The sequence below is a fragment of the Crinia signifera genome, chromosome 3, assembly GCF_055691185.1.
Source record: "Crinia signifera chromosome 3, ASM5569118v1, whole genome shotgun sequence".
Lineage (NCBI taxonomy): Eukaryota > Metazoa > Chordata > Amphibia > Anura > Myobatrachidae > Crinia > Crinia signifera.
In genome coordinates, this window is record NC_139219.1 from 116,836,289 (window position 1) to 116,849,720 (window position 13,432).

At 46.1% G+C, this 13,432-nt stretch overlaps 1 protein-coding gene across 12 annotated transcripts in view; it reads left to right on the plus strand.

Moving 5' to 3' along the window:
• AFDN (afadin, adherens junction formation factor) overlaps window positions 1-13,432 on the plus strand; it is a 723,489-nt gene that overhangs the window by 60,657 nt on the left and 649,400 nt on the right. The window lies entirely within an intron of this gene.

The following is a 13,432-nucleotide window of genomic DNA, read 5'->3' on the forward strand; positions in this document are numbered from 1 at the left end:
GGAATGAAAATATGGTAATTGCTTCCAAACACTGAAAAACAAAAAAAACAAACAAAAAAAACTAGTTTAACCCTCTTTCACTAACGTCCTATGGGATACTGGGATAGTCTCAAGACATTGGGTATTAGTGGGTATCCGCAGGAGACAGGCACATCTATAACTTTGAACTGGGTGTTCTGGCTCCTCCCCTCTGATTCCCCGTCCACGAACCAGTTTAGAAAAATGTGCCCTCAGGAGAGGATGCACACTGCTGGAGCTCCAGAGAGTTTGTCTTCAGTTTTATTTATTTTATTATTTTGGGTTTGCTGAGTTGGACTTCTTCAGGAATGCTTCGAGGGAAGTCAGGAGAAGGGTTAAGTTGCAGGCCTCTTAAGGTACCGAGCTGTCCCTGCTGCAGGACCACTGTCCTGAGTGGGTTGTTGTCATCGCGGGCATTGCGCTGCAGCGCTACACACCCCCATCATGCCGCACACTCCTGACTCAGTCCGAAGACGTCAGTGGTGAGTAAAAACTGGGGTACCCAGGTTCATTTTTTTGCGGCAAGATGGCGGTGACGGCAGACACGGTGTCCCTGCACAGAGGCTGCGCAGACGCCCCGTCACAGACTGGATGCTAGGGACAGTGCCTGGGCCACCAGGGCAGTTCCCATAAAAAAGCGCTGTTCAGGCGGGCGATACTGACAGCCAGCGCCAGTATAAATATTAGTATAAGCCCAGTGCCATTGCAAGGGGGGGGGCTTACTCGGAGCAGGACCAGAGACTCTGTGGACACCAACACTGCTTCCTGCTTCTCCCTGCGGTGCCATTACTGACTCCAAGACACTCCTCAGCAGTGAGGTGGTGAAGAGGGATTCTGCAGCAGAACAGCAAGTGTTTATTAAGCGCTAATCGCTCATTGTGTGTCACACTGTGCACTCATTGTACATTAACTGTATTGTACTGAACCAACTCCTAAACAGGGGTTAAGGTTACAGGGTGTACTGATCTTCTCAGTGTATTCTGTGCGCTCCCCCACAGGCTTGTTAAAGCTACACACATTTCACTATCATTCATATGGGGTACTGAGGTCTTATAACCTTGGGGAATAGAGGGTATCTGACAGGAGACAGGCACATGACTTTTCTTCAACCAGGGTGTGCTGGCTCCTCCCCTCTACTTCCCCTTACTAGCTAGTTTATTATTTTGGGTTGCTGTTTGGTCTTAACAGCTTCCCTGCGACGAGGGAAGCCGGGGCAAGGGACAGTTGCAGGCCTTTTAAGGAACCGAACTGATCCCTGCTGCAGGTCAACCGACCTGAGAGGGTGCTGTTAATGCGGGCATTGTGCTGCAACGAGCACACCCCCAGCTGCCGCACACCCCAGGCTCAGCCTGAAAACGCTGGTGGGGAGTAATAACTGGGTCCCCTCAGTGGGGTACGCCGGTTTTATGTGCGGCAAAGTGGCGATGGCGGCGCGGTGGCCCTGCACAGGGATCGTGCTCAGCTGTTTTTACACTGCAGCCATGCCGACACACTGGATGCCAGGCATTGCCACTGGACCACCAGGGCATATACCGCTATGTGGGTAAATCTATATTGAAAGGTTCCCAGACGCCAATATAAATATAAGTATAGCCCTGGCGCCATTACAAGGGGCGGGGCTTAGCTCAAAGCAGGACCTGAGCACGCCTGTACACTGCTTCCTGCTTCTTCTCATGCTGTGGGCACCATTACAGCAGAGCAGAGATCACTCCTCAGCGCAGCCTTGGGAAGGAGAGATCAGTCAGCAGAGACAGCAAGTATATCGCTTGATAGCGCTTTAAGTGTGCAATACAGCCGCTTATAGCAGTACACAGTATTCATATATTGGTGTCTGTAGATTGAGACCGGACTATCTAATCGGTAGCCCAGGTTACAGGGTGCTGGTGTCCCCCATATACCTCTGAGTTCCCCCACTGCTAGTTAAGCATTTTACACTGTTATATCTGTATGTGATCATCTGCACATAGTATAAATTACTGTACATTCACTGCTTGTGTGTTCAGTGTGATTGCAGTGTGTTATAGGGGGTGTTATTTTCTCCAGCATGGTGAGAAAAATAACTTGTATGATTTGCAGCAACAAGTTTGCTCCAAGCTCTACATCACAGGTTGCATGTGAGCAAGGTATGTCACCACAGCTCAGTAACATGTCTCCGCAGCTCAGTGATGGTTCTCAGGCTGATTCCCAGGAACCCTCATGGGCCACTGGCATGAAAGCCATACTTGAGAATGTATCATCACAGCTGGCAACTAATATTTTGCAGACTAAGCAGGTACAAAAGGATTTAAAAGTGCTCTCAGCAAGGTTGGATATTCTAACACCCATGCCAGAGGTGTCCCGTAAATGGGCACTCAATGCCATTGCACCTGACTCCAATATAGACTATGGCGATGGTGACGCGGATGATTCACAGGCGTCACAAACTTGAATACAGGGCACTGAAAATGTGTTACTAGCTATTAGAGAGGTACTAGATTTACCTTTAGAGACACCTGCTGAATGGGATCCCTTCTTTGTTTCCCATAGAAGGCAAGATATTGTCTTTCCTGAACAGTCTTACTTAGAAGATGTGTTCAAAGCTGCCTGGAAAAATCCAGAGAAACGCTTCTCATTATCCATGCGTTTTAAGTCTGCCTTTCCTTTTGACCCTACGGGCAGGAAGGTGTTGGGAGGAACCCCCCCGTAGTGGATGCTTCTGTGTTTAATAAACATAGTGCGAGGTGGAACGCATAATGCGCTCCATATAGAGGAAATAGCGCTATTAACACTTCCTCTTTTCATGTCCTCCTAGTAATCAGCCCCCAGATGCGTGACACGCACCAACCAGATACTCTCTGGTCAGGTGACGTCAGTGCAAGCTTCCCCCTGGTAGACTGAATCCCTCCAATAGAGGAATACATTCATAGACGCGCCGCCTTACAGCATCCGGCGGCATGCGTTCCACCCAGCAACAAATACACAGATAACGCTGATATGACACCCTGATCCTTAAGGTATAGTACAATACCTAAAATATAACATTGTGATGTTGTGTGAAAGCCTATATGGCTATAGATATGCTGCTAAGTGTACCTGTAATTAGGCTGATAATGCTGCTATATTTTATAAGGTTATTGAGACCACACTAATTGAAATGTACTACTTTCGGGTTATGTTATGTATAAATATCGATGCATTGATGTATACCATTGCTTTTGACAAAGGTCCTAGAGGTGGACCGAAACGTCGACCCTCTGTGATTGCCATGCTGCCTGATTAAAACTTATGTGACTCTGCTATAAGACTGGTGAATACAACTTGCATATTACTATTGGACCTACCATTTGGCCATCTATGGAATGGCACCCCAGCTACTTTGACTATGATGATATGAGAGTGGCAGCTATACTGTACGTATACATACATACATACATACATACATACATATTTCACTGTGTTTGTTGTGTGTTGTGGGAAGGGTAATATTCTCCAGCAATGGTGAGGAAAATAACCTGTGTCATTTGCAGCACTAAGTTTGTGCCTGGGTCCACTTCACAGGTTACCTGTGAACAATGCATGTCCCCACAGCTTGGTATATCACCCCAGCTTATTGGGACCCCGCAATCAGACTCCCAGGAGCCTGAATGGGCAGCAGACATTAAAAACATGCTGCAGACCGTGTCAGCTCAATTGGCTGCAAATGGTGTGCAGACCAAACAAGTGCAGTAGGATCTTTCTGTTCTGTCTGCAAGGGTGGATAATATTACCCCCACACTGGGCCAGCCACGCAATCGTGCTGCGGCCATGGCCATGTTGCCTGATTCAGATGTTGATACTCAGGCAGGTGATGATGATGAGGCACTGCTACATGACTCTCAATCATCTTTCCTTGGCCCGGAGCCTCTCATTATGACTAAAAGAGAGGTTTTGGATATCCCTCTGACTGAAATACAGGAGAGTGACACATTTTTTGGTTCACAGAGAAATCAACATATTGTTTTTCCTGAGCAAGCTGACTAATGCTGCTTTCCCACTGCAGACCCGTTTTAAGTTACAGTTAATCTTAAACGGTATTTAGCATTCCCACTGCAGCAGATTACAGTTTGAAATGCCATTTAAGTCCCATTCCCATTGCAGGTAAAACGTTTTAGCTCTTCAAAATGTTTTTACAGCATTGGTGTGCAGTGGTGCTAGTAATATATACATTGCTGGCCTGTGCCAGCAATGTATATATTACTGGCTGATAATTAATCATTGGTGTGCAGTGGTACCAATAATATATACATTGCTGGCCTGTGCCAGCAATGTATATATTACTGGCTGATATTCCGTTACTGGCTCCGTGTTCAGCGGGGGGGGGGCGGGGCGAGCAGGTCTCCGTGTTCAGCAGGCGGGGGGTGTGGCGAGCAGGCTGGGAGGGGCGGAGCGCCCAGCTTGTGTGGCCGGGCGGGGGAGCAGGACTGCCGGGCGGTGATTGACAGCGGGACGGCGCCGGTGAGCGACAGCGGGACGGCGCCGGTGAGCAGCGGTGAGTATATGACGCTGCGGGCGGGGAGGGGGGTGGCAAGGGAGGGAGCAGACAGCTGGACTGAAAGCCGCGCATCTTTCAGCCCGGCTGCTGTATACAGATTCAGCGATGATGGCTCAAATATGAGCCATCCTCGCTGCATCTGCTGGTAAAACCGTTTAAGAGGCATTCCCATTGCCTCTTAAACGGTAGATTAGCGGCTAAAACCCTGCTCTCTCTGAAAAGGGGTTGAAATACCGTTTAACTTTAAACGGTATTTCAACTCTGGCGCTTTCCCACTGCAGCCTTAAACGGTATTTTGCCCTCAAAAATCGGCAAAATACCGTTTTAAGGCTGCAGTGGGAAAGGGGCATTAGAGGACACATTTTAAGGAGGCTTGAAAACAACCTGAAAAACGTTTCCAATTGTACAAAAGGTTCAAACCCGCCTTCCCATTTGACCCAGTAAGTAGGAAGGTGTGGGAGGGGCCTCTGGTTGTGGACGCTTCGGTGTCCAGGTTGTCCAAAAAGGTAGTACTCCCTGTTCCAGGGTCTGCCACACAAAAGGAGAATGCTGATAAAAAGCAGGATACCATGCTTAAAGCCACATACACAGTGAGTGGTGCGTCTCAGAGGCCAGTCCTCGCCAGCTGCTGGATGGCTAAGTCTATCCATACATGGGCCACTAAAATACAAGAAGGTTTGTTGGCCGATATGTCAGTAGCGCAAGTTGCTGAAAAACTGCGCCATATCCAAGACACTGCAAATTGGGCGCTATCGATACCTGCACCTCTGCAATGGCAGTCTTAGGTCATAACGGCCTCTCGTTGCGCAAGTGGGTTGCAGATGCTGATGTAGAAAGTCTTCCCTTTACAGGGTAAAAGCTTTTTGGCAGTGAGTTAGATTACCTTATTTCCAAAGCTACGGCAGGAAAGTCCACTTTTCTGCCGACTACGACCATGCAGACCAGACGCCCCTTCTCTGGGCAGTCTTCTCAGTCATTTCAGTTCTTTCGGCCTTCCAGGCCCAAGCAGCGGGCAAGAGGAGCTTCCTCTGCTGCCAGAGGTGGCCGCAGCAAATTCAGAAAGGCCGCAGGCCTAGGGTCACAGGACCGCGCATCCACTTCTAAGCCCTCGGCATGACTCGGGAGCCACTCTACGAGTCTCATGCGAAGATGGGGGTTGGCTGGCGTATTTCAGCCACATATGGGATGCATCTAACCTGGATTCATGGGTGAGGGATCTTATTTCCAACGGCTACAGGCTGGAATTTGCAGGACCTCTCCTCACAGGTTCTTCCAGTCAGGCTTACCAGCAGCTGCGGAAGATCAGGTAATCTTGCACCAAGCAATACAACGCCTGGTGAAATCACTGGTCATCATACCAGTCCCAGTGGAGGAACAGGGAAAAGGTTATTACTCCAACCTGTTTGTAGTACCAAAGCCGGATTGCTCGGTACTGCGCATTCTAAATTTAACTCTGAACCCCTTTCTAAAGGTATACAGGTTCAGAAAGGAATCTCTGAGGGCAGTCATAGCAAGCCTAGAGGAGGGAAAGTTCCTAGCATCATTGGATGTGAAGGACTCCTATTTCCACATCCCTATTTGGGGCCCCCATCAGGCATTCCTAAGATTTGCTCTAAAAAATGAGTATTACCAGTTCAGAGCGCTGCCATTCATGTCTACTGCTCCTAGTATATTTACGAAAGTGATGGCAGAAATGACTCTGCTGAGGAGGATTGGAATCAACATCATTCCCTACCTAGACGACTTGCTTATCAAAGCAAGGTCAGAACAGATCCTAGTACAGGATATTGTCAAGACCAGACAGGTTCTGTCGGACCATGGTTGGATTTTCAACATCCCCAAGTCCTCCCTGACCCCGACACGTCGCGTTCGCTTCCTGGGAATGATCCTGGACACCGATGAGAAGGCGTGGGCCATTAAGACTCTCGTCTCTGAAATTCTGACCAAGCCTCAGGTATCAATATTCCAGCGTATCCAACTTCTGGGAAAAATGGTGGCGACCTTCGAGGCGATCCAGTTTGGTTGGTTTCACACCAGAGTGTTCCAGCTGGATTTGCTGTCCAAGTAGTCAGGGTCGCATCTCCTGATGCACAAGAACATATTCCTGTTACATCAGGCCCGACAATCGCTCCTGTGGTGGACCCAAACCTGTGGGCAGGAAGGAGGTTCGGGATTCAGGATTTAATCCTCCTAACAACGGAAGTAGGTCTGTTGGGATGGGGAGCGGTGACTCGGGGCAGGTCTTTTCAGGGCTGATGGACATTGTGGGAGTCAAAGCTGCACATCAACGTCCTGGACTTGAGAGCCATGTACTATGCGATCCTGCAGGCTCAATCGCTCCTTTAAGGTCAGGCAGTTCAGGTGCAATCTGACAATACAACGACAGTGGTGTATGTCAACCACGAGGGAGGAACAAAGAACAGATGTTGTATGAGGGAGGCTTCCAAGATTCCGTCTTGGGCAGAGATGCATGTGATGGCGCTCTCAACCATCTTTATCCCAGGGGTGGACAACTGGGAGGTGGACTTTCTTAAATCCTCATGTGTTTGTGTCCATTGTGGGGTGGTGGGGTCATCCACAAATAGACCTGTTGGCGTCAAAATTCAATCCCAAAGTTGCCAACTACTGCTCAAGAACCAGGGATCCCATGTTAGTTTACCCTGGTTTACCTGTTCCCACCTCTTCCACTGCTGACAAAGGTACTCAAGAGAATATGAAGTCAAGGAGTGGAGGCCATTCTAGTGGCTCCAGATTGGCCAAAAAGTGCATGGTACGCGGATCTTCCGTGCCTGTTGGTCTAGGAGCCTTGGCGTCTACTTCTCAGAAGCGATCTGCTCACTCAAGGACCCTACGTCTACCAGGACTTAGGGTGGCTTCGTTTAACGGCCTGGAGGTTGAGCGGCAGATTCTAGCTCATAAAGGCCTTCACACATCCGTCATATCTACGATGACTCAGGACAGGAAGCTGGTGACCGTGGCCCACTACCACCATATTTGGAGGAAATCTGTCCGTTGGTGTGAGTAGAAACGTTTTCCACCAGCAGAATTTAACCTGAATAGGTTCCTGAGATTTCTGCAGGCCGGCTTAGATTTGGGCCTATGTTTAGGAACTTTAAAGGTCCAGATTTCAGGCCCTATCAATCTTCTTCTTTCAGAAGAAATTGGCTGGTCTGCCAGAGGTGCAGACCTTTCTCCAAGGAGTACTTCATATTCAGCCTCCTTTTGTGCCACCTACACCACCGTCAAGTCTGGATGTGGTCCTGACTTTCCTACAGTCTTCCTGGTTTGATCCTTTATTTTCGGTGGAATTGAAGTTCCTCACCTGGAAAATGGTGGTACTTTTGGCATTGGCTTCAGCTGGTAGAGTCTGAGTTAGGGACTCTTGTAAGAGTCCCTACTTGATCTTTCATGAGGACAAAGTGGAATTGAGAACAAACCCACAGTTCCTGCCTAAGGTGATTTATGCATTTCATCTCAACCTCCTGTGGTTCCTTCTGCTTCTGACTCACTGTGTATTCCGGTATCCTTAGATGTAGTGCACACTCTGCGTGTCTACATTCAGAGGATGGCAAGAATTAGAAAGACGGACTGTCTTTTTGTCCTGTATGATGCACAGAAGAAGGGTCGTCCTGCATCAAAACAATCCATTACTCGGTGGATTCGGGCAACGGTACAACAGGCCTATGTAGTGGCAGGCTTGCCAGCACCTTCAGGACTGAAGGCACACTCCACTAGGTCTCTGGGCGCATCCTGGGCGGCTGCTCGGGGTGTTTCTGCGTTACAGCTCGAGCTGCTGCTTGGTCGGGGCAGCATACTTTTGTTCAATTTTACAAATTTGATGCCCTGGCCAAAGAGGATACCCAGTTTGGGCAGGCGGTACTGCAGTGGTCTCCACCCGTACACACCCCTTCTGGAAGCTTTGGGACATCCCCAATGTCTTAAGACGATTCCCAGTATCCCATAAGACAGGCATGTCCAAAGTCATAGAAAAAAGAATCAACCTGGGTTGATTTGGAGCGCTTTACATAGGCTGATCTCTCAAAAATTTAAGCAGCTGCTAAAAAAGGGAGTAGTCAATTCCCTCAAGAAAAGGACAAGAAATAGACAAGAATAGCAGCGCTGTACAATATGGTTAATAACAATAAGTGAATCAATTAATATAAAAATATAACAATTTTATTGGTACATTTGATCCGGATTTAGATAAGTAAAAAGTTGCTAAATGAAATTAAAATCAAATAAGTGGAAATTGGTACATCATATAACCTGCACTGGAGCTGGCTAGAGTCCGTGGTGGAGGGAGTCCTTGGGTGAGCCGATTTTGGATAAACGCCGCTGGAGGTATGGTAATCCTTTGAAGAATTAGGGCAAATTTTGCCCACAATGGAGCAACCTCGACGATGTGTGCGGTGTAGGCTTGTCCCAGTAGATGGTAGGTTTCCCAGGTCTCAATAATAGGTCCAGTGAAATAAGCAGGTATAAGGGTCCAATTGGATGAAGAAATTAGATGGCAATCCACGTAACACCAACGCGTTTCGCTGACCCCTGTCAGCTTTATCAAGGTGTCTCTATCAGTGTACCTTAAGGGTATTTATACCCACACTTCCTGGTTATTGATTAGCATACCAAATTGATTCACTTATAAATTACAATGAATAACAAAAAAAGAACATGCTCGGAGACAAAATAGAAGGTTCATTTATAATGGTCATGTAAAATTGAATGAAAATACCATATAACATAGTGGAAAATTCAATAAATATTCGTTTGTTATTATTAATAAGTTTCACTTCCGGGTTCAATCACGGGTCAGCGTTGTTAATCGAACACTTAAGAAGCCCAAAATCATGTTTATGAACTCATCATTAAGGTGATATAGTGTGTACATCTTATGGAGGTTCATATAGAAACAGTTTATTATACATACAGTTTTGTGGAGAAGCTAGATTGAATCTCCCGTCACCGGAAGTGACGTTACGCGACTAGCAACATCCCTGGACAGGAGCGATGTGTCCCCCAAAATACTCTCCCCAGTCGGGGTATAATCAGGCTCACAGATCCGCATAAGGGAGTTAGCGGTTCATATCCTCACATATGAGGCTTTTTCGCCACTCCGTATATACGTCCGCAGGCTTCATTAGGTCGCGGACCGGAACCAATAAAACTGTTCCTTCTGTCCTGCTGGTTAACGTTCCCCACCGGAAGTTGTCATAGCGGTGGGGAATTGTGGTCCTCCTGCGTTATACCAATGTACACCACTTCCGTGTATCAAGATAGGGCTGGTCCATCAATCAAATACCGTAGTTCCTTCTATTCATGTGTCAGTATGAGTTCTGAAACGCGGAAGTGTGTGTCCAGTGGAACGCAATGGAACGCAAAGGGTTTGTATACAAATAAACGGCATACCACCACCTCAGGGGCAACCAATGATAGGGGAACATATCAAATAATCTTTAATTCTGATTGCCCAAGAAAATAGTTAGCATGGAGTTCACCTATAAACAAACTGAAAAATATCGTTTAGGAAAAAATTATATACATTAATTCTATATAATTTCAGGATCATCCAGAGTCATCAATCCACCCATTGCTCCAGCCCATATTAAGAAGAGAGTCAATTTCCTTTTTATAGGATGTGGTGGGATCATATTGTAATTGCTTATAACAAGCCGAATCGGCAAGTTGCCTTTGTACTTCGTTTATATAATCTGTCCTATTCAGGACCACCACCCCACCTCCTTTGTCCGCCGCACGGACTATAATAGAGCTGTTCTCTCTAAGGTTTTTTAGAGATCCGTGCGGCGTTTTTTTATAGTCCGTGCGGCGGACAAAGGAGGTGGGGTGGTGGTCCTGAATAGGACAGATTATATAAACGAAGTACAAAGGCAACTTGCCGATTCGGCTTGTTATAAGCAATTACAATATGATCCCACCACATCCTATAAAAAGGAAATTGACTCTCTTCTTAATATGGGCTGGAGCAATGGGTGGATTGATGACTCTGAGAAGGATTTTCTGACTCAGGATCATCCAATCACCCCATTGCTCTACATTCTCCCGAAAATACATAAAACGTTAAATAAACCCCCAGGTAGGCCCATAATTTCATCGAGAGGGTCACTATGTCAGAGTCTTTCGCAGTACATAGACTATTTTTTGCAAGCTATAGTCAGTGAAGTTCCAACAGTACTCCGTGACACTACTGATTTTCTTAAAAGAATTGAGGCCTTTGGTCTACCACCTGAAGGATGTCTACTGGTCACTTGTGATATTACAAGTCTTGTGATATTACAAATATACAGCACCAACAGGGCCTGGATGCTATTAAACAAGCAATTAGCACCAGTTCAAAATATACAGGCCCACCGGTGGAATTTCTTATTAATTATGAGTTTTATTTTACACAAAAATTATTTTTTATTTGAGAATTCCTTTTATTTACAATTACAGGGCACCGCCATTAAGTCAAACATGGCCCCGGCGTATGCCAATTTATTTATGTTCAGTTATGAATTATGTCATATTTTACAGAATTCATTATATAAGAAATTTATTTTTCTTTATGTTAGGTTCATTGATGATATCTTTTTTGTTTGGACGGGGGGTGAGCAGAAGCTCAATGAATTTATAGAATACCTCAATGGCATAGCAAGCACCATCAGGTTCACTTGTGTCAGCAGCCCCAATACAGTCAGCTTCTTAGATGTATGTATCACTATTGATCAAGGTTTATTTAAGACTACTGTTTACAAAAAACCTACGGATCAGAATTCGGTCTTACTAGCTGGTAGTTTCCACCCGCATCCGCTTAAACGCGGCCTACCTTATTCTCAGATGGTTAGAGTGGTGAGGATAACCTCTGATAAACAAGATGTGTTACCCGCACTGACCAAAATGGGTCAGGACTTTATTCAGAGAGGGTACAATAAAGATGAAATCGAGGACTCGATCAATCGATGTATGAACCTGGAGAGGGCTCAAACACTTGATAACTCAGACAGATCTAAAAACCAGGAGCGCCTGATTTTCCCATCCACTTTCTCAATTTCTTCACCCAAACTGAGAGACATTATGTACAAAAATTGGTACATTCTAGAGACTGATCCTATAATTGGTAAATATTGTCAAAATAAACCTATGTTTGCTTACAAAAGAAGCAATAACCTGAAGGACTGCGTCACCTCATCAGATATCAGCCCTAGAGGAGGTACCACCAGTTGGCTGGGGTTGAGGAACGGAGTGTTTAGATGCGGCAGATGTGTAAATTGTGCACATATTTCCACAGGAGAATGCTTCATACATCCAGTGACTGGCTGCAAATACCCGATCAAGCATAGATTGACATGTGAAAGCCGATATGTTATTTATGCCATCCTTTGCCCCTGTCACAAACTGTACATTGGAAAAACTATCAGGATGGTAAAGGAACGTATTGCAATGCACCGATCGTCAATTAAACGTGCATTGGTGATTAGGGATGCCAGCACACCACCGGTAGCTAAACATTTTTTCGAAGCTGGACACAATATACGGGACTTTAAATTCATGCCGCTAGACTGTGTGAAACCACTCAAGAGAGGTGGTGATCGGCATCTTATGCTATTGAGGAAAGAATGCGAGTATATCTATAAATTGAACTCCATGTACCCAGGGGGACTAAATGAAGAATTAAATCTAAATGTGTTCCTCTAGGGAACCCTACTCTGGGACTGTCCAATCATGATGGTATTGATTAGTAGATATGAGTTTTCTAGGATAAAATTAATTTTTTATCGGAAAAAAATTTGTTTTGGTTTTTCACGTTTTTTTTTTAGGTTTTTCATGTTTTTTTGAATTGTGTTTTTTTATATATTTCTTTTTGTGTATGCAGAATGTACAGCTATGCGATATACGTTTGATGATTTGAGCTAATATTGGCTATTGCTCTAAGGTGTTATCGACATGCTGTCTCACAATGTGACCGTCTATGATAGAAATAAGGGGCTGCTGACACTTATAGATCAGATATTGAGTGTTTTTTTTCTCATTTTTTGTCTGCTTTTATTCACGATGATTGTAATTCAATGTGTGTATTATATTGAGACCATCTTCTACATCATTTAGATAGGGGTCATGTATAGACCTGTGGTTCGCCAAATATTTCTTGTGTCACCCATTCTGTAGGTGGAATAGGGGGTGTGGGTGCCTGTCAGGCGGCACGCTGCACTAATATGACCACCACTGCCAGCCTAATCCAATAGGGTTATATAGTTGAGCGTAGAGACGCTACCCTTTATATTTGGACATCCCTGCAGCAGCACTTAGCGCTGGAGATTTATTGATAACAATAGCGAGCGGCCAGATATAGCAGAAGCGAGCCAGTAACCAGAGGCAGTGGGCGTAACTCTCCCACGAGCTGACTGAGTGACAGCTCGCACTGCGGCTTGGTAACGACGGGCGGGCGGGGACTCTGTCTGACCCGGCGGTTGCCATAGCAGTCTGGGGACGCCACGGAGAGCTAGAGGAACTCAGGAGATGTGTGCGGTGCACAGCCGCACTTCCGGTGCGGGTCACCGGCCAGAACTTCCTGATTAGAACAGCGCGAATGGTGCATTGCGTATGGGATGAAACGTAATGGAGAGGCGGCAGACAGGTGAGTCACAGGTGTAGCTTGATTCTGGCGGGCACTCTACTCCCTATAAAGCCATTTGTGGGTGATAGTACCTGTAGCCCTTGACAAAGGAGGAGGACCTCCGAAACAGCTGTCGGGCAATTGGGGCCACGGGGGTTAAGCTAGAGAGGATGACAGCTCCCCCTGAAATGTGATAAGTACCTGCTTGTCCATATCTGAAATTTGATGTTATCGCTGATGGCTCATGCTTTGAACTACTAAAAAGTTTTTTTTCATCGTGAAATGGTGGTGTG